Consider the following 27,815-nt stretch of genomic DNA (forward strand, 5'->3'; position numbering starts at 1 on the left):
CATGACCTCATCGAAAAGGATTCGCCCGATTTACTCTTCCTCACAGAAACATGGCTTCAGGATTCGGATACCGCTATCCTCAATCTTACTTTTCCATCGGACTATACGGTGTTTACGCTGAATCGTCCCACGAGAGGAGGTGGCATCGCCATGGCAGTAAAATCGTGCTTCCCCTCGGAATGGAAATCTCTTGACCTGCCAGCCTGTGAGAGTGCCCTTTTCAAAGTGGCCTTTAGCCATCATTTTACGTTCAGCGGTATCCTCATCTACCGCCCTCCAGGCAACGACACAGCTTTTAAGGCCGCTCTTGCCGACATGGTAAGTTCTGTTGCGCCTAGCTGTGCGAATTTCAACATCACGGGCGATCTTAATATCCATTTTGATTGTAGGGCGTCCACGGCTATAGACACACTGCTCGCGGATCTTGAAGCACTGCAACTGGTTCAACTCGTTACACTTCCCACTCATGCGGGGGGACACATTCTTGACCCCTTCTTCACCACCCTTGAGAGGGCGAAGGTGTCTAACCCGATTCCGATGGGTTGGTCGGACCATTTGTTGGTGGAAGTGCTCTGCCCCATCGATGACTTGCTATTCAAATCGGTGGATAGATTGATTTTTAAAAGGCAGTGGCATAAGCTTAAATTAGAGGAGTTTTATAGGCTACTGGAGACGGAACCCCTGGGCTCTATCGAGAATGTGGAGCAAGGTTACAAACTGTTCTGCAAATGGATTTCGGGTGCCCTTGACTCCCTCATACCAATGCGCTGGTCAAAATGTCATTCTAAAGAACCGAGCCCGTGGTATAACGACTCTCTTGCCGAGCTTAAAAAAACTTGCCGGAAAGCGGAGAGAGAATGGAGGAAATCTTATGACTCTGGTATGAAGTCCTCTTATTTTACCAAACTTAAGACCTATCATAGGGCAATTTGCAGAACTTGTGCCGCATTCTACGCCCAGGAATTCCAAACCAGTACCAACCCCTCAAAGCTAATTTTTAAAGTCCTCAAAGACCTTCTGAATAAAAGGGCCTCTTCGGCTGAAATCTGCACCGACGCACATTGTGAAAGCCTGGCGTCTTTCTTCTTAGAGAAAGTGCAGATTATCTACCGGGGATTTGACACGTCTCTGCCCGTTCCTGAGCCAGTTGGCTCTAGCTTCCGGGCTTGTGAGACCTTGACCTCCTTGCCGGTTATGTCTACGGAGGCCTTTGACATGCTGAGCCTCAGGATCAAATCGGGCTCTCCTTTGGATCCGTTGAAGCCTGAACAAATCAGGCTAATCTCCCCTTGGTGCCGTGCCCCGATTCTTTCATTGGTTAACTCGTCGTTATCCTCTGGAACGGTCCCTTTATTGTGGAAGCAGGCGGTAGTCACCCCTGTTTTGAAGAAGGCGAATGCAGACCCGCTACTGCCTGAGAACTACCGCCCCATATCCCTTCTTCCCTGGATCGCCAAAGTCACGGAGGCTTATGTTAATTCCATCTTATCCGACCATCTTGCTTGTAACAATATTCTGGACCCCAGTCAGAATGGCTTCCGGTCGGGACACAGTACCGAGACCGCTCTGCTCTTTATGAGCGAGCACCTACGAGGGGTGCTCGACTCTGGGCGATCGGCGGCGCTCCTTTTATTAGATCTGAGCGCCGCATTCGATACTGTGTCCCACCGAGTTTTAATTTAGCGCCTGGAGGAGGCGGGAATAGCGGAGACTGCTTTACAGTGGTTCTGCTCCTTCCTCTCTGGTCGGTCCTTTAAAGTGGCTATACCACCTGGCCGGTCCACCTTTCATTCTTTGGATCTGGAGGTTCCTCAGGGCTCCTCGTTGAGCCCTACCTTATTTAACCTCTACGTGAAACCGCTAGCTGCGATCGTCAAACAATGGGGTTTGACAATGACCTCATATGCAGACGATACGCAGCTGGCGGTGACACTGAGTGGTGATCCTGAGGTGGAGGCCCCCAGATTCCGAGCAGGAGTTGTGGCAGTAGCAAATTGGTTGAAAACCAATTGCTTACAACTGAACGCCAAAAAAAACGAAGTTTTGGTGTTGGGGAAACACGCAGAGCTTTGGGGTGATCAGTGGTGGCCTCCTGAATTAGGCGTCACTCCTGTCCCAGTTCCTGAAGTAAAGAATCTTGGAGTTTGGCTGGATTCGGCACTTACCTTTAGGAGCCATACTAAGAAGGTTGCAGCAACCTGCTACGGAATTCTGCGAGGCTTAAGACCGGTGCTTAAGTTTTTTGACCCATCTACTCGGCAGCTCGTAATCCAAGCCACGGTTTTATCTCGGCTGGATTATGGTAGCGCGCTGCTGTTGGGGATTAATCAGGCCGAGGCATCCAGGCTTCAAAGGGTACAGAACGCTGCGGCGCGGGCCATTGTTGGCCTTCCTAGACACTGCTCTGTGTCCAGCACTATTGCTGCCCTTCATTGGCTGCCGGTCAGGCAGAGAATTAAGTTCAAGGCACTTTGCCTGGCCTTTAAAATTATGAAGCTTTCCTCGCCGCCGGCACTTGTGAACTTGCTGGTCCCCTACATTCCTCTGAGGTCTTTGAGATCAGAGGCTCTTCATCTTGCGGTTCGCCCCCGCTTTAAACTTAGCAGGATGGGCGGCCGGTCATACCGAGTTCTTGCCGCTGATCTGTGGAATTCTCTCCCGGTACACATTCGGGCACTGAATAATCTGACTGTTTTTAGACGAGCGATCAAAACTGTTTTGTTTTCGGTACCTAATTAGTTGCTCTTTGCCTTCTCTTTTTTCCATGTTATGTTCAGTACCTGTCCAAGCGCCAGGACGCCCCTTCGCTGGGGCAGCTGCGCGCTCTATAAAAATTAATAACATAACATAACATAACATAACGTATGACAGTACACAAGAACGTAACATAAGACAGCAGCACACCTTAACAACGCAAATACAAAACAACACAAAACAACTACAGCAGATCACAACCACACAATTCAATAAGGTCGGAACACAACTAAATTACAACACAATGTACACAAAACGCACTAGAGCAACACAACAGAACACATCAGCTCAAATACAACAAATATAAACCCATGAAACAGGGCAGTGGCACAGCACAGTCAACAAAATCCAACAACTTTGCAGCCACACCGCCACAAGACAACACACAACACAAGAGCAACAAGATAAAACATAGTCTGTTATACTGCTATGCTATTACATTAGTACTTAGTGTTTTTTCTGTCTCCGAATGTATTTATGTAATTAGTTATGTTGGCATGCTTCTGTGTTGTGCATTCAGATGTTGTTGTATTGTGTTATGCTGTTTTCATGTGCTCAGTCATTTTGCGCTGTTCTGCTAATGTGTTATTGTGTAGTTGTTAAGTTATTCTTCTGTTGTGTACATGTGTTGTGTTCCTCTGTTGCTGTGTTTACTTGTATTGTAATGTGTTGTGTAAAGGCAGGCCCTGTGCCCAAAAACCTACCATCAGCTAACCGTGCTATAAATGGGATTTAGCTATGTGCAGCGGTGATTGGGTGCAGGACCTGACCTGCAACCAACCCGCTAAAAGTAGCCTTGTGTTTTCCATGCCTCTATGTTCCTACCACCTGTGCCCTGGGATCAACACCCATTACAGTGTCTCCATTTGCCAGTGGACTTTTTCCACCATGCAAATGTTGAGAATCATAATCTATTTACAAATAATTCTCAAAATGGCAGTTGATTCTCACCCCTAAAATGGAGTCTTAGAGGATCGCAATTGCTTTTGATTCTTGAATTGTGTGCCCAGTTACTATGCTTTTTCCTTGCATAGAATTCTTCTTTTCCCAACCATTTAGTAGCACTGCCATGTGGTCAGACAACCCTGAGGGTGGAAGATTAAAACATGTGTTAATCCTTCAAAGTTCACTCAGCAAGTTTTTCTCACAAGCTACTGAACAAATCGAATCAAACCAACAAATGCACACTCGTAGTAAATTCTTCATTTCTGCCAAATTTGGTGTAAATCTATTCAGTGGTTTGAGCTGCAAGTACTAACAAAATTTCCCATGAGAGGTAAAATAGGAAAACATATTTTTTCATAGCCCCTTACTTTTCCCAACTGATTTCCCAATGTGGTGCAAATCCAAACATAGGGTCAAATGAAATTGGAAAATAAAAAAAACATAATCAGTTGGTGTACTTGTGAGCTGGATATAGTAGGTGTAATCCATAGTTATTATTTTCAATTATTTTAATACATTTTCGACCTCTACTGTTTGCTTGTCTTAGGCAATCCTTGGCCATTGATGGAGACCATATACTTAGTTCTCATTTTTAAATATATTTGTGTCATTTTCGGCCATAGTGATTTAGCCTGATGTTGCTATTTTTAATTAATTTAAAAGATTTTTGCTAGTCTCCCTTTCCTTCCATGGACCCCATTGAGACACAGGAAATGTATTTCTAATGGTTTAGAATTTATTCAAACCTTTTTAGGTCGAGCCTGGGCAGCGTATGCACTGCCCTCTGAGGCATGCTGTTTTCTGGTATGGATATGAAGCTCCGCCCATATTTTTCATTGGCTTGTGTCATTGTCCTTTGTAAATTGCTGGCTTCTGATTCGTTAATAGGCTTATTAGTCCCTCCTTAGTACTGCCTTGTCTCCATTTGTAACCTCCCATGAGACCTGGCCCTTTTACTTTAATTGTTACTCGGTATGTCTTATTTAGTCTGTAAGCACTATTTTCTTTAATGCATTTCTCTACTGCAGACATGGCATACTTTCCTGCAACTTTCAGGTGCCATGCTCGCTTTCAATTTCTAAGCGACCCGGGACAATGGTGGCCGAGGTCTCGCATTTACAAGAGTATGAGCTATTGGCACTTTAAATAACAATGCCTTTTATTTATGTGTTAGTTACCAAAACAGATAATAAAAGGCATTGTCATTAACAATGCCAATAGCTTAAACTCTAGCAAATGCGAGACCCCTTGCATTGCAAATACTTGTTTGTCATGGTGATAGGGACTGCTATCCCATGGTATTCATTTTTAATTACTGTAATCGATATTTTCCGGTCTCCCCCTAGCTCTCATAAGGTTTCAGTTTGCCCTTGAGTGGCACCCGATATTTATTATCCCTTTCTCTACAGTATAGTCCTCTCTTTCTTTTGTGGTGACAGTATATCAGACTCATTTTATGATTTGCTTGTATCAAGGCAGTTTTTAACATTGAAAAAGCATTATTCTAAATGTACTGTAACATCAGCTTTATTAATGTTTGTCTTACTAGTGCCTGAAATCATATAGTATGGTGTCTTGTATTGCATGCCATAGAATCATCAAGTCTTCTTATTTGTATTGCCTCAGTGTGGACTAAACTGAGCCCTATTTACCAGGGTCCTCATTATCATTTAGAATATTTCACTAAAAGCATTAACTTTTGTAGATATACCACAACTCACAATCCCAAGTTTCTCTGGGCACAGAATTATTGGGTCTGTTAACCCCATACCTGAAAATATGGGGGCCAAAGACAGTAGAGTGTTTCAGATGCTGCAGAGGAAAAGGTTGTACACAACAGCATTGCCCAGCGAATTCCTGTCATCTCTAGCAGTTTTGGCAGAGCAGATATTGCTGCCCCTAGACAAGTCAAAGGTGCATACCCCCTTCCACTGACCCACATGGTAACACTTTCTGCTGCTCAATGTAGTCAGAAAATGTCGGCAGCTTTTGCTCAAAATAAGAAAAAAACACAAAATAAATGACCCAGTATTTTAGGACTGTGTGGTTACTACCCATTTTAGGCAAAAAACTCATACTTGCCGTACTTTGGGATGTGGATAGAGGCCAGAATCGTATCTTAGATTACAGCCCATGGTACACTATTTCCAGTCAACTCATGATGAGGACCCAAGTGCTCGCTAACAAGAAGGGACTAGATAACAGTGAGTGGAAGAAAGTTTTTTAATATATTACTAGATAATACACAAATGGGTAATTTAAATACACCATATATATATATATATATATATATATATATATATATATATATATATATATATATATATATATATATATATATTACCTACTGGCGGTCGCCAGTAGGTATATATAGTTAGGATTTTTTCTCTATGGGATTTTTGAAAATTCTATGTCTAATAACTTTGGCGTTTGTGGACGGAATTGGCTGAGATTTTCAGGAAAATGGCACATTTTGTTTCTGAGCAGCCCTTGAAAATTTGGGGGGGGTTCGTCAAGGGGGGGCCGAGAAAAAAGGGGGGTCCCAAAACGTGTTTTTAACATTGAGTTTTCCATAGGGCGGTTGGCCTCACTTTTAGCCCGAACGGCTGAATGGATTTGCACGAAACTTGGCAAAATTGTAGGGACTGGTAGCCCGATGTGCCTTTTGTAGGTCTCAATATATGTGCTCCAGTGGATTTTGAGAAATTAACGTTTAAAAAAAGATATATATCTGTAACAGCGGACCGGGCAGCGTCCCAGGACGCGTACTTTTCGCGCAACGGAGCTTTGTGAAGCGAAGCTGATTGGTTCTCCGGCGTCTGTCAACATTCCAAACAGTCCGTAGCGGCCGCCATCTTGTCTCTCGGTAGGATCGAGAGACAAGAGGAGGCCAAAACAAAGGGGGAAATAACCATAAGGGGGCATAGTAGATCCTCGCTGACCCCCTATGTTTGATGTGGAGGTTTTAAAAGGGCCCCGCGGGGCAAAAAAAAATAATAATAATAATAATCGAACGGCTGAATGGATTTTCACGAAACTTGGCAAAATATTAGGGTCTGGTAGCCCGATGTGCCTTTGCTAGGTCTCAATATATGTGCTCCAGTGGATTTTGAGAAATTAACGTTCAAAAAAAGATATATATCTGTAACAGCGCTCCGCTTCGCGTACTTTTCGCGTTACGGAGCTTTGCGAAGCTGATTGGTTCTCCGGCGTCTGTCAACATTCCAAACAGTCCGTAGCGGCCGCCATCTTGTCTCTCGGTAGGATTGAGAGACAAGAGGAGGCCAAAGCGAAGGGGGAAATGACCATAAGGGGGCATAGTAGATCCTTCCTGACCTGTTAGGTTTGATGTACCATTTTGCCAAGTTTGGTGTAATTCCGTTCAGCCATTCAGGCTGTAGACATATGTAAATGTCCTATGGAAAATTGCATGGGGAAAACACATTTGAAAGTGTTGAAATTTAGAACCAATTAAAATGTTACTTTGGTTTTGTATTTGTGTGTGATGAAAGTTAATTGGTTATGTATATATCTCAAATGAGAGGAAACCACAGCCATTTTGTGATACTACTGTCTGAGGTACATTTGTGAGGAATTTTTGGTGGTGAATTTCTGGTGTTTGATTTACACAGTACTAACACTTCTCCTACTTTTAAAAAGGTGAGTTGTTAATTTGTAAGGGGAACAATGTTGTACACTTGAAGATAATTTGAAAAATGTTTTCTGTTATTTATTTGCAGTCCTTCTGTTATACTAAATACTTGATAAAGTTAGTGTTAATATTATGTATTACTAAAAACGATAAATGAAAGTGATTATTTTTTTTCTGCAATTTACAGCAAGCAATTTCAAAATAAAATGGCTCACAATGAAGAGACCGTGGCAATTTCTTTTGAATTGTCCACTACATTGATTGAAATTGAGAGCACCAATAATGAAATATTGTCACAAGGAGGAGATGACTTGAATGATTCCACTACATTGATTGAAATTGACAGCACCAATAATGAAATATTGTCACAAGGAGATGACTTGAATGATTCCACTACATTGATTGAAATGGAGAGCACCAATAATGAAATATTGTCACAAGGAGGAGATGACTTGTATGATTCCATTAGATTGATTGAAATGGACAGCACCAATAATGAAATATTGTCACAAGGAGGAGATGACTTGAATGATTCCACTACATTGATTGAAATTGAGAGCACCAATAATGAAATATTGTCACGAGGAGATGACTTGAATGATTCCACTACATTGATTGAAATTGACAGCACCAATAATGAAATATTGTCACAAGGAGGAGATGACTTGAATGATTTTTTTGATCAATCTCTTGATGGCGAATTTATCGAATGTTTGGAGATGATAGAGTTACAAGAATCATCATTGCAGACTTTTCATGAGGACATTGGTGATGAGGACATGTTACTAGTTCTTTCAAATTTAGAAAATTCTGAAGAATAAATTTATATTTAGAAATCAAAAATTGTTTGAGACATTATTCATTTTTATTTTTAATTTATGAGGTTGTAGCGAAGTGATTGTAGTATAAAATGAGACTTATAGTATAGAGTGCAACATTTTTATGTTACATGGTAAGTTTACTCATATTTACTTCCCTTGTGCCACTATATTATCTCCAATGTGTATTTGACATCTCTTCTTAATCTCCGGCCTCCTTTCTCTCACTGTGTGTCTCCGATGCATCTTATCGCTGCTATTTTGTGTAATTACAGAAGAGAGTAAAATAAAATAGTTCGGAACGTGAAAAGGGGGCAAAGTAGAGTACTCCTCACCCCCTAGGCCTTTTTAGGCGGTCCCAAAAGGATCAGTTTCTGCTTTCCTGAGAGATTATGGTATGAGTTCCATATACCACAATAACTTGCATTACAACATGCAAGATATCTATCTCCTATTACCAACTTTTGGAGATATTCGCGCTAAGCGCGAATATCTCCAAAAAGTAACACCTGCCCTGAGCAGTTCTTAGCCATGTTATGCAATGGGAGGTGGATAACATGGCTAAGAGTATTAGCTCGGTAATGTATGAATATCGCTGAGTTTTTAGCGATATTCATGCATTGCGGCCGTTTATTATCGCATTTGCGATAAACCTTGATAATAGCAAGGTTTATCTTCGATAATTTCTGACGATGCTTAGCGGTAAAAAATTCGTTGGTAAGCATTGTTAGCGATAAATATCGCTTAACTTTGGTAATATGCCCCAACGTCTGTTAACGTTCGATTCGAAGGAAATGAGGAAGTGTTGAAAAACATTGTCTGCGCCATCTTGCCTTTTTTGAAATGCCACACTTTTGTCGTGCACGGCAGCCATTTTAGATGCCTTGACCAGACCCACTCTCTGCACGCTGTCGATTCGTAGCATGGCTCCTCACCCTCGCAAGCATCTTCCCCAGGCACTGGTCACCCCCGCTCTCCGTCTTATGCATGGGCAATAAACCTCCCCCCATCTGCGCTGCTCTTCCCTGAGAATCACACTCTGTGCCCGCCCGAAACCTCCCTTTCGCCCTATTCACTACCGCACCCTCTGACACTCCTCTTCCTCTGTGTCCGATTGTCCAGGCTATCACCTAGCCCTGCAGATGTAGTTTATGGCCCCAGCTGTAAAGAATCACCCCTCTTCAAAGGAGTTATAGTAGATCAGGGCCCACACCCGATGAGATCCGTCAAACCACACGTGTTCCTACTATCTGAAAACCATCCTGTATTGTGATTGGGGAGGGGACCGAGCCTGAAGCGGAAGATTCCAGGAATGACTCTTTGTACATCAAAGTTTTTACAATTATGTGTCACATTAAAAATATATAGCACTCCAACAAAGTAGTAGGAATATAAAACTTTAATAACATATAAATATATACAACAAAACAAAAACAGTAAAAACATTTAAACAACGAAGAGACCGTGGCAATTTCTTTTGAATTATCCAATAGATTTATTGAAATTGACAGCACCAATAATGAAATATTCTTGTCAGTAGCGGTCTGTTGTGCGAATAGTTCCAAGGCAGCAGAACGCGCTGAAATCTAGATGGCACGAAAGTGATGTCTAGTAAGTTGCCGCCCAGCAAATAACGGCGTGGGGCGCCGCGGGGGTGAGTGAGTCCAGTAGGCACCACAGCTATTCTTACCGGCATTGCAGAATTACTGCTGGGGACAATGCCTGTGCTGTAGCAGGGTCACAGCAGAAACAAAAAGGATTCTGTTGAAGATGTTGTTGGTTTTAAATTTGAAAACAGTTCTGGTGTGAACTGCTATGCTAATGTAGTGGTTAATGTTTTGTTTTCTCTAGAAAATGTAAAAGAGGGGGAGGCAGTCCAAAGTTCCGTTAAAAGGGCAAAGGAAAGGATCGGTGGTTTGAACTATCAGTCAAAAAGGGGAGGGGGTTCAACAATTTTTCCTACCGGGTCACACTGTGCTTTCACCGGAACTGAGGTCTGCAGGATTCTAGTAATTCAAAGTGAGGCTGGCGCCAGCATGGGAGCGCCGACGTCCCGCGGATACAGTTTCGTCACTCCACGGGCGATCATGGCAGTCATTCCCCATCGGGGGTCGGAGACTCCCGCGGCTCCTCTAGAATCTTCAAGGTCGTGGAGGACTACGGTGGTGGAGTCAACCAGTGACCGGGCCATTTCTTTATGCTGGGCCCGCTCTTGCCAGGTTGACCGCCATTTTGAGAGTTCGGTAGCTACTGGCGATCGCGGGGTCAAATGAGCGGACGGGCTCCACCCTGCCGGGCGAGACGTTGCAGCATGGCCACAGTGGAAGAACCCTTTTCCGGGCGCCTGGAGCGCTGAGGGTGCAGCTGGGAAGCCTCCACCTGGGGAGGCGGGAGAGGCCTGTTCGCACCGTCTCTCCCTCCCAGTGCACCCCACGGCGTCTCGCTTGAGATTTGTTATGGCCGGACCAGGCGATGAGGACGAGGGGGGGGGGGTCGGAGGCATGTGCAAGACATCCCCCCCCAGTGTTGTCGCAGCCATTATTCATGAAAGAAGAAGTGTCCCGTCCGTCTTCGGGCCGGGCTTCCGGTAGATGTCGGCCGGACGCCCCTGGCTCTGGCCCCATGAACGGGTTTCTTGGTTTATCGGCTGCAGCCGGATCCCGTCGGCCTCGGCCCCCCGACCGTTGGTGGCCGGACCGGAAGAGCATGTGGCGGGACTACCTGAAACTGTCAAGGGCCACCGCGGCCGGACTGGGAGAGAGAGGGGAGGGTCGAGGACACGGACATTCCCCCACCTAAAACTGTCCAGTGTTGTAAATCCCCCTGGCCGGGTCCCGCTGGCCTCGGCCTCTCCTCCGGCTACACCCTACGTTAGGATCTCCTGGCCGAGGCGTGGCAGCAGGACCTGCCTTATATGGGCTGCTCCCGGCTGGGCGTAGCCGCAACCCTGCCGCACCTTGGAAGTTTCCAGAGTGGGGGCGGATGTTCTACTGACTTGCATTTTCCCTAGTCTATCGATTTTTTTGGCGTGGCAGGCGGTGGGACAGCGAGGGGTGATTTGGTTTCTCTTACTGTTTTTCTGGTCTCTCACCACTGGCATATTTTAACGTTTTCTTGTTTCTAGGACATTAATAGGTTTTATCATTACGTTATGTTATCGTTTCTTTGTTCGTTGTTTAATAAAAGTTCATGTTCATCAGTGGCCTACTGATTTTTGTTTTCCTATTCTTTTCTTTCCAGGTTGTTTCATGCTAAAGTTTCTGTTAACAGGATACAGTGATCACTTCGTTATTATTGCATATGTCCTTTTCACTAGGGGTGCTCTCTGGTCGGGCCAGATGACGTATCTCTAGTAAATGGTCCGGGTGAAACAGGTGCATCAATCAGTGGGGAGTAGATAGGCATGACAGATTACAACGGGGGAGAAAGGTCCGCATTACGTACCCTTTCACTACTTGCAAAGATTTTCCTACGTTTATTTGCAAACAGGAAATACCTCCAAAAAGAACTAATTCCCAAACAGTCAATGTTCGGACAATCAATCAATCAATGAGGAATGAAATAGGTACGACGTGTTAAAGGCTTGCGTTACCTACCCTTCACTATCTGCAAAGGGAGAGAGAATATTCCTATTCTTTCTCGTTTGCAGGCAGAGAAGATCCTTAAGAGAACCAACTTCGAACAATTCAATGCTCGATTCAAACAATCAACAAGGGGTACTGTGAACACAAATGAACGCCGTTTATGTACATACGCATTGCTATTTTCAACAGGTTGTTCCTAATGTTTCTATTTTAGCGAGATCAAAAAGAGATCCCATTAGTGGCCTACTGATTTTGCTCGATTCCTTTTGTTTTTTTACACGATTTTTCGCTATCTGCAAAGACTAAACAGAGTATTGCGACTCTGTGCTTGTTTGTAAATAGAGAATGAACCAAAGAGAACAATCAATCAAATGGAGAGAGAAGCAGGCACGACGGATTACAAAGGGGGCAAAGGCCTGCGTTAACTACCCTTCACTATCTGCAAAGAGAGAGTACTCCTAATAGAAATGAGGGGTGGGGGGCAGCATTCAAAGCAGATCAGTGTGCAGAAACACGAAAATGTTTTTACTTACCACGTACTTGACATTCGACAGCTTATGATATTTGCTATTAAAAAACCATTGAAATTCACTGAAAAAACCATAGGTTATAGACCATATATAGTTAGGAATTAGCATTTACAAAACCTTGAAAATTCACTGAAAAAACCATAGGTTATAGACCATATATAGTTAGGAATTAGCATTTACAAAACCTTGATAATTCACTGCAAAAACCATAGGTTAGAGACCATATATAGTTAGCTGGATATTTTATTGACATAAAACCAATGAAATTCCATATATAGTTAGTTGCACTAACTATATATCGCGCACCCGCAATCCACTGCTGATGATGTCACATATTACATCATTCATGACATGGTCAGTGACATCACTGATGACATCACTGATGACATCTCAAATGACATCACTGATGACATCACTGATGACATCTCATTTGACATCAATGACCACATCACTGATGATATCATTCATGTGACAATACAATGCATCGCCTCACATTTTAATATAACCTCTGTTTCACCCAGTGTTAAATACAGAGTATAATTTTTGAAACCATTGACACACCAATACTAGTTACTACATACGTACTCACTGATTCCTACATCTACACACACATTCACTCATTCACCCATACAATCATTCATACATACAATCACTCATCTTTACAACACTATCATATGCACTCATACACCTATACAGACACTCACACTCTGCCACTCATCCATGGAGTTACTCACACACCTAGTCAGTCCTGTAAAGAATCAATCACACTTCCATTTTCTTGTCTATACAGTTAAACATAGAGCACCTTACATTTTCAAACATATACTAACACATACTTACTTTCTTATACAATCATTGATACAAGTACACATTGATCTGCACAGAGTCACACACCTCCCAGCCAGCCACACACACACTCAGTCTCCCATACAAATACTTGGACAATCAATCAATAACCCATATAGTTAATCATATAGCTACTGATCAACACATGCAGCAGTTTACAGAACAACAGACATAATGATGCACAAATTAAGACAGTTTAGTCACTAACCCATGCACTCAGTGAGACACATTTAATCACTCACTCATACATTCAGTCATGCACCTACTAAATCCTTCGTCCAGACAGTTATACATCTACTCATTCTTCAATATGTAAAACATATTTAAACTTTACAGAAACACACAGTCACTGGATGATGTCATCAGTGATGTCATTTGAGATGTCATCAGTGATGTCATCAGTGATGTCACTGACCATGTCATGAATGATGTAATATGTGACATCATCAGCAGTGGATTGCGGGTGCGCGATATATAGTTAGTGCAACTAACTATATATGGAATTTCATTGGTTTTATGTCAATAAAATATCCAGCTAACTATATATGGTCTCTAACCTATGGTTTTTGCAGTGAATTTTCAAGGTTTTGTAAATGCTAATTCCTAACTATATATGGTCTATAACCTATGGTTTTTTCAGTGAATTTTCAAGGTTTTGTAAATGCTAATTCCTAACTATATATGGTCTATAACCTATGGTTTTTTCAGTGAATATATATATATATATATATATTACCTACTGGCGGTCGCTAGTAGGTAGTTATAGTTAGGACCTACTTTCCATAAGAAAAGTGTTTTTTGATTTGCCAATTTGCCAATAACGTTGGTGTTCTTTGACAAAACTTTGCAAAACTTTAAAAACTAATGGGCCACTCACTTCAGCTGCTGTGTTGAAAATAGGGGTGGGCGGAATTTGCTTAGTCGTGCTACGCAAAGCTCCGCGAAACTGTAAAAAATCTCCACAAGCACGCAGAAATTCTGCGATCAAAAAATGAAGTGGGAGCTCCTACACTTTATTTAAATGAGCCAAAGGGTGGCCAGGCCCCGGGGGCAACCCTATAATTATATTGCGGGGGACTGCAGGACTATGTAAATAAGGTGCAGGAGGGCACACAGCCCTTCTGCAGCCCGGGGGACCGCCACCTCCCCGGGGCTTGTTTTGTAATTAGTGGGTGACCTCTAAGGCTCTCGCTTCAATGAAGCAATGCAGGATTGCTTTTGGGCAAGGGGAGCTGGATGTTAGCAGGTGGCCTTGCACAAAAGCAATGCCGGTTCCCGCAGGAGGCGGGGAGCCGGCGGGTCCATCACCCCCCCGGGCCGGCTCATGCAATATCCCAGGGTACCCACCCCCGGTACATTGCTGTTTGCTATGGCAGGGTGGGAGCATGGCTCCCGCCCTGTCATAGCAAACCCTGCTTTGCTTCATTGTAGCGAGAAAACCTGCTCTCGCTTCAATGAAGCAAAGCAGGATTGCTTTTGGTCAAGGGGAGCTGCATGTTAGCAGCTGCCCTTGCCCAAAAGCAATGTTGGTTCCCGCAGGGGGCGGGGAGCCAGTGGGACCATGGGGTCTCCCCCACGGTCCCCAACGAAGAAGCTGGGCCCCGGGGGTAGGGTCCCCGGGGCCAGAAGTGGACAAGGGAAGGGTGACCACACAGCCCCCCTTCCTAATGATTAATAAAAACATTTAAGAATTGGATATGCCCCTGGGGATGGGGTAATCGGGGCGAATTTAAATAATGGAAGTGGACTGTTTATTTGGGGAAGGTTTGGAGTGGCGATCCTAATGCGGCACTCAGCACGGCCCCCTAGTGTGAACGTGCTGGGTATGTGGCTCTCAGCGCAGCTCCCTAGTGTGAACGCGCTGGGTGCATGGCTCTCAGGGCGGCACCCGAGTACTTCACAGGTCTTTAAAAGACCATTTACCTGTTAATATGACTTTGTTGTGTTTTTACCCCTTCTTAGAGACCCTTCATCTCCACTCTGCCTATGACTGGAAGAATTACCCTCCCCCAAAATTTGGCTCTAGTTGCGCCCCTGACTGGCATAAGCCGGCTCTGCCCACTCTGCTTACGCTTACAGAATTCTGTATATTCTATCCACCGTATGTCAATGATCCAGGTGTGGGGCTGGGAATATCTTGCAGACAGGATTCTGGGCCTTTTATTACCAGTGCTCCACGGATCCAGCAGCTCGCTTTAGGGTTTCCAGTGGAAGGGACTCCCGGAATCCATCAGTCAGAATTCCTTGATCCAGAGATCAACGAACTGGGAGGGTATCCACTGAATGAGAATGCAGTATACCAAAGTGAGAATTCCAAGCTCCTCGACTCAGTTTGCCAGGCATCCGTGTGGTATTCCCGCTAGCCAGTGGACCAGATTTTAGTTGGCGGGAACTCAGGGTACTAGAGCAAAGGCTGTGGGAATTCGGTAGCAAAGAAGGCGGGTGCCTCAGGAACCAGTGTGGTGCCTACTCATGCTCTGTGTGTAGCGTTGGCTCTCCCAAGGCTTGGTTTGCAATCCTGACACTCTGCCGGGTTTGCCACTGGTTGACAGCCAATTAGAGCCAAGCTCGTGCTCGGGGATTAGGCTCTGCCAACATATGTACTTATCCAATCACACCGCCAATTCCGAAGCACTGATAAATTCACCGTACACTCAACTTGCAGTACTCTAATCATCCAGTCTCTACCCATGTACTCATGGAATGACTCAGACAAAGTTACATGACTGAGGTCTTCCGCACTGCCAGAGGTAACATGGTTGCGTTCACAGTCAACAGCGCAATGTAATGTGGTAGGTGCCAGAGCCATCATGCGTACGTAATGAACAGACGGACACAGTTAGATAGATAGTGGAACTGGCTATGGGCACATGCGCTCGGCCCCTTTTTATTTCCAGGGTTACATGTCCAGTGACGTCTGTGCTGGATGCATGTGGGGTGAGTATAAGGCAGCCCTCCGGGAATGGTTGGTGCTGGAAAGAACTATAACAGTAATCATCAGATCACACACAGAGATTCAATCATGCAGGGTGCATGACTTGTGGTGCACTAAAATAGGGGCACCAGATCTGAACTAACACACAAAAGATTCTATTGTGAAGGGTCCATGACTTGTAGTGCGCTGAGGTAGGGGCAGCAGATCTGAAATCATACACAAAACATTCTATCATAAAGGGTTCATGAGTTGTGGTGCACTGAGGTAGGGGTACCAGAGATGAGCACATTGATGTGAAGAAATTGTTAATGTCCCTTCGGAATATTCCTGCTGCCTGAGGTGACATTGTTGCGCCAGTCTCTACAGCACAAATCATAAAGGTCCATGAGTTGTTATGTACAGAGTTAGTGGCACCTGAAGAGCTCAGGGTGTGCACAGCCAGCGATGATGGCGTGTCCTCGCAGGATTGGATATGTGTGAGACCTGCTGGCCGCAGAGTAGGCCGGAGGCAGCAGTCAGCAAGGGCCCACAACTAAGGGGTGTTGACTTGTGGTGCACTGAGTTAGTGGCAACAGTGGCACTCAGCATGTACGAAGCCAGCGATGACACCTGTTTCGGGCGGGCTGCACTGGGAGCAATTTTGTTTGCCTACTGGACTGTGTCATCTGCATTCGTGACTCGATCTGGATTGTGATCCCTGCTGTCCACAGTGTAGATCGAAGGCAGTAGTCCGCACAGACATCAATAAATGCTTTTTGACACTTCCTCTTGACAAAATCCGAGCACATAGAGTACAATTCACTCTGCAATTAATAAATCAAGACTGAATTTGAATTGTGAGCCCTGCTGACCGCAGTGTGGGCGTATGGAACAAAAGATGAAATATGTATGGAATACATTGTCAAAATATGTAGGTTTCAGGGACGTTATAGTTAGTTGCCTACTGGACTCTGAAATAAATTAATCAAGACTGAATGTGAATTGTGAGCCCTGCTGACCGCAGTGTAGGCCGGAGGCAGCAGTCAGCAAGGGCCCACAGGCATATGGCATTGAGTTGAGCTGCACAATTAGTGGCATCTGAAGCACTCAGCGTGTACACAGCCAGCAATGATGCGTGATCCGGCCGGGCCGCACTGGGAGCAATGTGTGTTGTCTACTGGACTCTGCAATTAATGAATCAAGATTCAATTTTAATTGTGAGCCATGATGATCGCAGTGTAGACCGGAGGTAGCTATTAGCAAGGGCACATAGCCACGTGGCATTGACTTGAGCTTCAGAGAGTTAGTGGCACCTGAAGCACTCAGTGTGTGCGCAGCCAGTGTTGATGCGTCATCCGGGCAGGCCGCACTGGATGCAATGTCTGTTGCATAGTGGACTGTGCAATTAATGAATCAAGGCTGAATTTGAATTGTGAGCCCAGCGGACCGCAGTGTAGGCCGGAGGCAGTGGTCAGCAATGGCCCACAGCCATGTGGCATTGACTTGAGCTGCACAGATTGGGAGCATTTAGTCTTCTTAACCGATTATACTCTCTTACACAATTTGCATCAGCACTCATCTTGAATTGTGAGCCCTGCTAACCGCAGTTTAGGCCGGAGGCAGTGGTCAGCAAGGGCCCACAGCCACATGGTGTTGACTTGAGCTGCACAGATTTAGTGCTACCTGAAGCACACAGCGTGTGCGCAGCCAGTGATGATGTGTGGTCTGGGTGGGCCGCACTGGTAGCAATGTCTGTTGCCTACTGGACTGCATCATCTGCAATCGTGACTCAATCTGAATTGTCAGCCCTGCTGACCACAGTGTAGGCCAGAGGCAGCAGATAGATAGGGCCAACAGCCACGTGGCGTTCACTTGAGCTGCACAGAGTTAGTGTCACCTGAAGCACTCAGTGTGTGCGCAGCCATCGATGATGCGTAATCCGGGCTGGCCGCCCTGGGAGCATTGCCTTTTGCCTAATGAATTCTGCCTCAATAAGGCTACATGGCAGTGACTTGTGGTGCACTTAGTTAGTGGCACCTGAAGCACTCAGCGTGTGCACAGCCAGCGATGATGCATGGTCTAGGAGGGCCGCACTGGTAGCAATGTCTGTTGCCTACTGGACTGCGTCATCTGTAATCACGACTCGATCTGAATTGTGAGCACTGCTGTCCGCAGTGTAGGCCAGAGGCAGCGGTCAGCAAGAGCCCACAGCCACGTGGCATTGAGTTGAGCTGCACAGTTAGTGGCACCAGAAGCATTCAGCGTGTGCGCAGCCTGCAATGATGTGTGCTTCGGGTGGGCCACACTGGAGCAATGTCTGTTGCCTACTGGACTGCGTCATCTGCAATTGCGATTCTATCTGAATTGTGAGCCCTGCTCTCCACAGTGTACATCGAAGGCAGTAGTCTGTACAGACATAACTCTGCGGTGCTGAGGGTGTGTCCACTGTGCACAACACTACAAGCACTAGCAGTATATGTCCACATGGAGAGTTCTGTGCTCTGCATAGTGAGGTCTGTTCAGCACATCACCATTACACTTGGCATTGTGTGCATTGCTATTAATGGGTGACTTGCATCCTTCACACATACTTGGTTCTCACCTCTCCCAACATTCAGCTATCGTGTGGCAGAGGGGCCATCCCATTTTGGGAAGATCTGCTGTCCTGTTCTGCGCTGACTCAGTGGTAGTAGGGGGTGGTGGTACGGGGGGAGGTCCAGGGGGTGGTGGTGGAGGGTGTTGTGGCCCTCTTGGGTGTCGGAACTGCATGATCAGTAGCCCTATGACATGTGCTGGTCTTCAGATGTGGCTCGGGCTGGGCTCCCTTTCATACTGTAGGTAGTCATCCTGCTTTACACCAGTAAATAGGCAGATGTTCTTACTGCTAACGCGGCTAATCGCCTGTTTTTGGATCGCACCGCAGATTTGGCTGGTCATTGAAAATATCGGGAAGTGGGGTTTTCGTGTTTTTTTTGCACGGGAATGCCTACTCTGCATATCATTAGCGTTAGTTGTCACTCTCATTCGTGTCAATGTTTTTTGCGGACGCTATCGCTGAAAAACTGGTGATATCGGCAGTTTGCACCAGCTTGAGAATGGGATGATAATTCTTTTGCCACTTTTGCTGCACTAAAGTGCTGATAAGTCGGCGATAAGTCCTTGAGAATACGCCCCATTGTTTTTTTTTATTTTTTCGTCGCGATTTGCGCACCGTGACGTTTAAAAAAAAATTATAATAATAATTTTTGGGCCCTGGGGGTTTTTGTGGGATCCCCTGAGCAGGCCTAGGGGGTCAGGGTGTTTGTACCCTGCCCACTTTTCTTGTTTTTTCATCTTTTTTCTTGTGATTCGCATGTAGTCCTAATAAACACAAGGGCTCGTTTTAGAGTCACCCTATAACCCAACAGTGGGTACTTATCACCGAGTTATCTGCACATTAGCGCAGCAAAAGTGGCGAAAGAAATATCGCCCCATCCTCAAGTTGGTACACACTGCCAGATTGCCCACAGGCTGACGGTACCAAATCAGCAGACAATCAACATCCTTCCGCAGACAAAGCTGCTGGCTGTGCTGTACCTGTTGGCCTCTGGTACCTTGCAACAAACAACTGCCAGAGTCGGAGGATTCTCACAGCCAGCCATATTAAAGTTTCTCACACGTCTTGGCTGCATGTCCACAAAAGCAATGTAGGGCCCCTGTATCCGCACCACCCGCTCATCCCAATTCGTAGTGTTCCTGCACACCAATTCGGACCCCAGCCGTTGCAGGACGCCTCTGTGCTCCAGATCCAAGATTGTAGGCACTGAAATGGGGATGCGCCAAGTCATGAAGTCTAGTAGTCAACAGTAGTGTAAAAACAGTACTTTATTAGAAAAACTTAAATTAACAACACAAAACATCAAACAACAAGTGATATTCCCAACGGGGAACATCACCAGGGCAACTTGTAGATCGAAATAACTGTAGATCGTCCTGGAAATCCCAAAACTCCGTATTCAGAAACCTGTTGGATAAATGAAGACAATGGTCAAGCGTTAGTATGGTCACAAACGTAATATGGTACAATGTATTGCACTTGGACAAACCGGTATGCTTACAGGTATGATCAATCTTGCACAAAATGACAGTAACAGAAGTTTGTGTGGTCGAAACCATCGTAGGAAAGAAAAGGAACGTTACCACCACACGAGCTTCTGTTACCGTCTCATTATGCAGGATTTATCATACCTGTAAGTATCACGGTTCCTTTCAGCTTGATACACCAGCATGTTCACTTCACCCATACTGCTCAGGAACAGCTGGAGATCAAACAAGGTAACCACGCCATAGCAGGCTTCCTGCACGTGTTGGGAGCAATTGACTGCACACATGTACTACTTGTGCCCCCTGCCAACACTGCATACAATCACTGCAACAGAAACCACATGCATTCAAATATTGTGCAGGCAAAACTGGACCATCGGGCCTGTACACTAATGACGTCGCAAACTTCTCAGGCAGTGTGCTTGATTCCTACATCTTTCGCAAGCATCCCAGCCCTGGTCCCCAGACCAGTCGGCCGCCCATCGATGACTGCCCGACCCTGCACACCCAGACCTCAATGCTCACCTGCCCCCACCGAGGAGTCTCCAAGAGGCTCCACCATGTGCCGGAGCAACCTCCTCAGCTGTCGCTGGATTCCGCAGCACAGGCCCCCATCGCATCCTGCTGCACCACGCCGAGGAGTCATGTCTGTACAGCCAACTGCCTTTGGCGTACATGCAGTCCAGCCGAGCTCGCAATTCAAATCGGGTCTTGATTGCCAGGATGGTGTATCAAGGCCTATGCATCATCGCAGGCTGCACACCCCCTCAGCTCTGGTGGCACTAACTCAGTGCAGCTCAAGTCATCGCCACGTGGCGGAAGGCCCTTGTCGGCCAAAATGCCTCGGCTTCCACCAACTCTGAGCACCTCAAGTCATCGCCACGTGGCAGGAAGCCAGTGTCCGGCAAATTGCTTCGGCTGCCACCTACTCTGTGGACCTCAAGTCATCGCCATGTTACGGGAGGTCCGTGTCGGTCTAAGTGCCTCTGCTGCGACCAACTCTGTGCACCTCAAGTCATGGGCCCTTCATGATTGAATATCGTGGTGCGGATGTCATCATGTCACCTCTGGTAAAGGGGAATGTGATGTGGTAGGTTCCTGGGCCCTCATGCATACATAATAACCACACGGACACACCCAGATAGAGAATAGAAATGTCCTCGATCACGTGCGCCCGTCACTTTTTATTGGCAGGGTCACATGTCCTGTGACGCCTGTGCTGCATGTGGTGTGGGTGTAAACCAGCCATGAGGAAGCGGCTGTGGTATGCTGACAACTAGACCTGTGAAGAGCAGATCACTACAGGGAAGACCTGGGACATGTAGCGTTGTAGATCCCTCCTATAAATGTAAGCGGAGTGGGCTGGCTGAAACGTGCATCCTTCACGACTTTACCACTATGGCAGTTTGAATCCTCACACCCACCGAGATAGGTACAGGATGGTTGCGCGACTCCACTTTTTTCTAAAAATATATATATATATATATATATATATTAATATTTAAGAAAAAAGAAGACATTATATTATTTTAATAACAAACAAAAAATACTAAAACTATTTTTAGGCTATTAAAGTACAAAATATCACAACAAAATATTCAAAATGAATGAAAAAACCATAGGTTTAATGAACATTATAATTCGAAAGTAGCATTTAAAAAACCATTGAAATTCACTGTAAAACCATAGGTGTCAGGCACGTTATAGTTAGAAATTAGCATTTAAAAACCTTCGAAATTCACTGAAAAAAACAAAGGTTTCAGGGACCTTATAGTTAGTTGGACATTTCTCTCATACAAAACCATAGAATTTCCCCTGTTATAGTTAGTTCAGGTAACTATAACTCGCGCACCTGCAATGCACTGCTGATGACGTCAAATATTACATCATTCATGACATGGTCAGTGACATCACTGATGACATCAATGATGACATCTCAAATGACATCACTGATGACATCACTGATGACATCATCCAAATGAACATCTGATCCACCTCCTCACACTCTAATATAACCTTTGATATACCCACTGTAAAATACAGACTACCATTTTCGAAACCATCGACACACCAATACCAGTTAATACATACTACACTGATTCCTAGGTCTACACACACATCCACTCATTCACCCATATAATCACTCATACATGCAGTCACTCATCAATACAACACTATCATAAGTACTCATACACCTATACAGACACTCACACACACCACTCATCCAGAGATACTCGCACACCTAGTCAGTCATGCAAAGAATCAATCACACTTCCATTTACTGACCTATAAAGTTATATATGCACACCACATCACTTATTCAAACAGAAACAAATGCATACTTACTCTCTTATACAATCACTGATACAAGTACACAGCCATCCATACAGCCACTCTCACAATCACTGACTCTCACGTATAGTCATTTATGTACTTCACCTTTCACATACACTGCCTTTTACATATGTAGTTACTTGGACAAGTACCATTGAGACATCCATTCACTCACCAACACACCCATACATACACTCACCCACCCATACAGCTGTTTCCACATGCACTCTTGAACCCATACGCACAGTGAATCAACCACTCAAATATCTATGCACAGAGTCACACAACACACACCCACCCACACACACACTCAGGCACCCATACAAATACTCAGACAACCAATCTATAAACCATATAGATACTCATGTAGCTACTGACCAACCCATGCAACAGCTTATACAACAACAGACAGACTGATCCTGACGTTCACATAGTTTAGTCACTAACCCATGCATTCAGTAAGACACATGTAATCACTCACTTAAACAGTCAGTCACACACCTACTAAATCCTCCATTCAGACACTTATACACCCACTCATTCTTCAATATACCTTAGCATATATATAATACATATTTAAACTTTAAAGAAAAACACAGTCTCTGGATGATGTCATGTAATTTGAGATGTAATCAGTGATGTCATCAGTGATGTCACTGACTATGTCATTAATGATGTAATATGTGACATCATCAGCAGTGCAGTGTGGGTGCGCAAGTTATAGTTAGCTGAACTAACTATAACGGGGGAATTTCTATGGTTTTGTATGAGAGAAATATCCACCTAAGTATAACGTCCCTTAAACCTATGGATTTTTCAGTGAATATATATATATATATAACTATATATATATTTGAAGATGAAGGATCACAAGAAAACAACAGCCAGCCAGGGCAGAAATCTGGATCCCAAATCAGCCTGTAGCCAATCATTTTAACCTTGTGGATCATTCACTATCCGATTTTAAGATTTTCCCCGTGGAACATGTCTCAAAGGAAGAACTACTGGACTCCAGGGAAAACTTCTGGATGTACCGTTTAAAATCATTGCATCCAGATGGACTGAACATTACTGACAATACAACATGATTACTGCATATCTCAAGAACTCTCAGGACGCATTGATTCCACATTCCAAATGGAATCTTCACTCATGATGCTTTTTGAAAATGCAGCTGTGTCATCTGTGCAACCACTGAGCTTACCATCTTTAAACTATCTGAGGAAGGCGGAGGCTGAAACGTTGCAGTGGAAACATATTTTTGTTCTTTGGTGAATCTATCTGTTTGTGTCACTTATTTCTTGGATATAACTATATATATATATATATATATATATATATATATATATATATATATATATATATATATATATATATATATATTAGAGCAAATTGCGCAAGCGCTTCGGGAGGGCTCACCGCTTCATCCGACCCTCCGGTCTGTATTTGGCTCCTCTGCAATGTTCACAGATTCCCCTAAGTTAAAATTGGGTCCGAGGCGTTTCGGGGCCACAAACGCCCCTTCCTCATGGACTGTGCGCAGTTCAACACCATGTGCTCTTCACGCTAGTCAAACGTGTCTTACTTTGAGCAGCTGGCGTCGTCCTCCCTGAGTGGGTGGAGTTTGGCAACACCGGGACTTCTGGTCAACGTAGTCCTGTGAAGTGAAACAAAATAGTAACCTTGAGTAGGTTGGCGTGTCAGCACTTTCATTACTGTCGTTAAGATCCTTAAGTAGGATGGTAGGGAAGCTGCGGGCATCACGTTATTATTCAAATGGATGTTGCGCTGACAGGCGAGTGTGTGTGTTTTCGCCTCAGTCTCTTAGGACAAGATACAAGTTCCGCCATCAGAGTGGAGCTCCTTCCGCGACCAAGGCTGGCCGCCTGAAAATAGTAGAGCAAATTGCGCAAGGGCTTCGGGAGGGCTCACCGCTTCATCCGACCCACCGGTCTGTATTTGGCTCCTCTGCAATGTTCACAGATTCCCCTAAGTTAAAATTGGGTCCGACGCGTTTCGGGGCCACAAACGCCCCTTCCTCATGGACTGTGCGCAGTTCAACACCATGTTCTCTTCACGCTAGTCAAACGTGTCTTAGTTTGAGCATCTGGCGTCGTCCTCCCTGAGTGGGTGGAGTTTGGCAACACCGGGACTTCTGGTCAATGTAGTCCTGTGAAGTGAAACAAAATAGTAACCTTGAGTAGGTTGGCGTGTCTGCACTTTCATTACTGTCATTAAGATCCTTAAGTAGGATGGTAGGGAAGCTGCGGGCATCACGTTATTATTCAAATGGATGTTGCGCTGACAGGCGAGTGTGTGTGTTTTCGCCTCAGTCTTTTAGGACAAGATACAAGTTCTGCCATCAGAGTGGAGCTCCTTCCGCGACCAAGGCTGGCCCCCTGAAAATAGTAGAGCAAATTGCGCAAGCGCTTCGGGAGGGCTCACCGCTTCATCCGACCCTCCGGTCTGTATTTGGCTCCTCTGCAATGTTCACAGATTCCCCTAAGTTAAAATTGGGTCCGACGCGTTTCGGGGCCACAAACGCCCCTTCCTCATGGACTGTGCGCAGTTCAACACCATGTTCTCTTCACGCCAGTCAAACGTGTCTTAGTTTGAGCAGCTGGCGTCGTCCTCCCTGAGTGGGTGGAGTTTGGCAACACCGGGACTTCTGGTCAACGTAGTCCTGTGAAGTGAAACAAAATAGTAACCTTGAGTAGGTTGGCGTGTCTGCACTTTCATTACTGTCATTAAGATCCTTAAGTAGGATGGTAGGGAAGCTGCGGGCATCACGTTATTATTCAAATGGATGTTGCGCTGACAGGCGAGTGTGTGTGTTTTCGCCTCAGTCTCTTAGGACAAGATACAAGTTCCGCCATCAGAGTGGAGCTCCTTCCGCGACCAAGGCTGTCCGCCTGAAAATAGTAGAGCAAATTGCGCAAGCGCTTCGGGAGGGCTCACCGTTTCATCCGACCCTCCGGTCTGTATTTGGCTCCTCTGCAATGTTCACAGATTCCCCTAAGTTAAAATTGGGTCCGACGCGTTTCGGGGCCACAAACGCCCCTTCCTCATGGACTGTGCGCAGTTCAACACCATGTTCTCTTCACGCTAGTCAAACGTGTCTTAGTTTGAGCAGCTGGCGTCGTCCTCCCTGAGTGGGTGGAGTTTGGCAACACCGGGACTTCTGGTCAACGTAGTCCTGTGAAGTGAAACAAAATAGTAACCTTGAGTAGGTTGGCGTGTCTGCACTTTCATTACTGTCATTAAGATCCTTAAGTAGGATGGTAGGGAAGCTGCGGGCATCTTGTTATTATTCAAATGGATGTTGCGCTGACAGGCGAGTGTGTGTGTTTTCGCCTCAGTCTCTTAGGACAAGATACAAGTTCCGCCATCAGAGTGGAGCTCCTTCCGCGACCAAGGCTGGCCGCCTGAAAATAGTAGAGCAAATTGCGCAAGCGCTTCGGGAGGGCTCACCGCTTCATCCGACCCTCCTGTCTGTATTTGGCTCCTCTGCAACGTTCACAGATTCCCCTAAGTTAAAATTGGGTCCGACGCGTTTCGGGGCCACAAACGCCCCTTCCTCATGGACTGTGCGCAGTTCAACACCATGTTCTCTTCACGCTAGTCAAACGTCAGGGAGGACGACGCCAGCTGCTCAAACTAAGACACGTTTGACTAGCGTGAAGAAAACATGGTGTTGAACTGTGCACAGTCCATGAGGAAGGGGCGTTTGTGGCCCCGAAAAGAGTCGGACCCAATTTTAACTTAGGGGAATCTGTGAACATTGCAGAGGAGCCAAATACAGACCGGAGGGTCGGATGAAGCGATGAGCCCTCCCGAAGCGCTTGCGCAATTTGCTCTACTATATATATATATATATATATATATATATATATACTAGCAGCCCGTCCCGACGTTGTCCGGGGATGAAATAGAATGTCCGCAATGCTTTCAATTTGCAAGGCAATTTATTTTTAAAACTTACTCTGAATCGCCCCATCACCGTGCTCAGGCCCCGCTTTTTTTTAAAACGTACTCAGAATCGCCTCATCACCCGGCTCAGCCCCCGCAGAAGAATGCGTCGGATGAAGTGGTGAGCCCTCCCGAAGCGCTTGCGCAATTTGCTCTACTATTTTCAGGCGGCCAGCCTTGGTCGCGGAAGGAGCTCCACTCTGATGGCGGAACTTGTATCTTGTCCTAAGAGACTGAGGCGAAAACACACACACTCGCCTGTCAGCGCAACATCCATTTGAATAATAACGTGATGCCCGCAGCTTCCCGACCATCCTACTTAATGATCTTAATGACAGTAATGAAAGTGCAGACACGCCAACCTACTCAAGGTTACTATTTTGTTTCACTTCACAGGACTACGTTGACCAGAAGTCCCGGTGTTGCCAAACTCCACCCACTCAGGGAGGACAACGCCAGCTGCTCAAACTAAGACACGTTTGACTAGCGTGAAGAGAACATGGTGTTGAACTGCGCACAGTCCATGACGAAGGGGCGTTTGTGGCCCCGAAACGCGTCGGACCCAATTTTAACTTAGGGTAATCTGTGAACATTGCAGAGGAGCCAAATACAGACCGGAGGGTCGGATGAAGCGATGAGCCCTCCCGAAGCGCTTGCGCAATTTGCTCTACTATATATATATATATATATATATATATACTAGCAGCCCGTCCCGACGTTGTCCGGGGATGAAATAGAATGTCCGCAATGCTTTCAATTTGCAAGGCAATTTATTTTTAAAACTTACTCTGAATCGCCCCATCACCGTGCTCAGGCCCCGCGTTTTTTTAAAAACTTACTCTGAATCGCCCCATCACCAGGCTCAGGCCCCGCGTTTTTTTAAAACGTACTCAGAATCGCCTCATCACCCGGCTCAGCCCCCGCAGAAGAATGCGTCCACTGTGAAGCCGTGTCCTCAATGCAATATGGGAACGTTTGTGTCCGCTGCAGACGCGAACGTGTTTGTGCGCTCCACCTAACACTCCGCTCCAGCCGACGGCAATTAGACGCCCCACATCGCGTCAACGTGCATCGCCCACAACAATGGTGAATGCAACGCCCACTTGTATTGGGACGACGCCCACTCGTATTGGGACGGCTCGGTTCCATCCGACGTAAATTACATGCCCCACATCGCGTCAACGGCCAACGCCCACAACAATGGTAAATGCAACGCCCCTCGTAGTCCCAGCAGGCCCCGCCCATCGCTCTATGCACACGCCCATGCACACGCCCAAATGGTAAATGCAACTCCCCCTCGTATCGGGACGGCAGTCCCAGCATTCCGCGCCCATCGCTCTATGCACATGCCCATGGCTTTCCAGCAGAACGCCCACGCCCACAACG

The sequence above is a fragment of the Lissotriton helveticus genome, chromosome 10 (genome assembly GCF_964261635.1).
Source record: "Lissotriton helveticus chromosome 10, aLisHel1.1, whole genome shotgun sequence".
Taxonomy (NCBI): domain Eukaryota; kingdom Metazoa; phylum Chordata; class Amphibia; order Caudata; family Salamandridae; genus Lissotriton; species Lissotriton helveticus.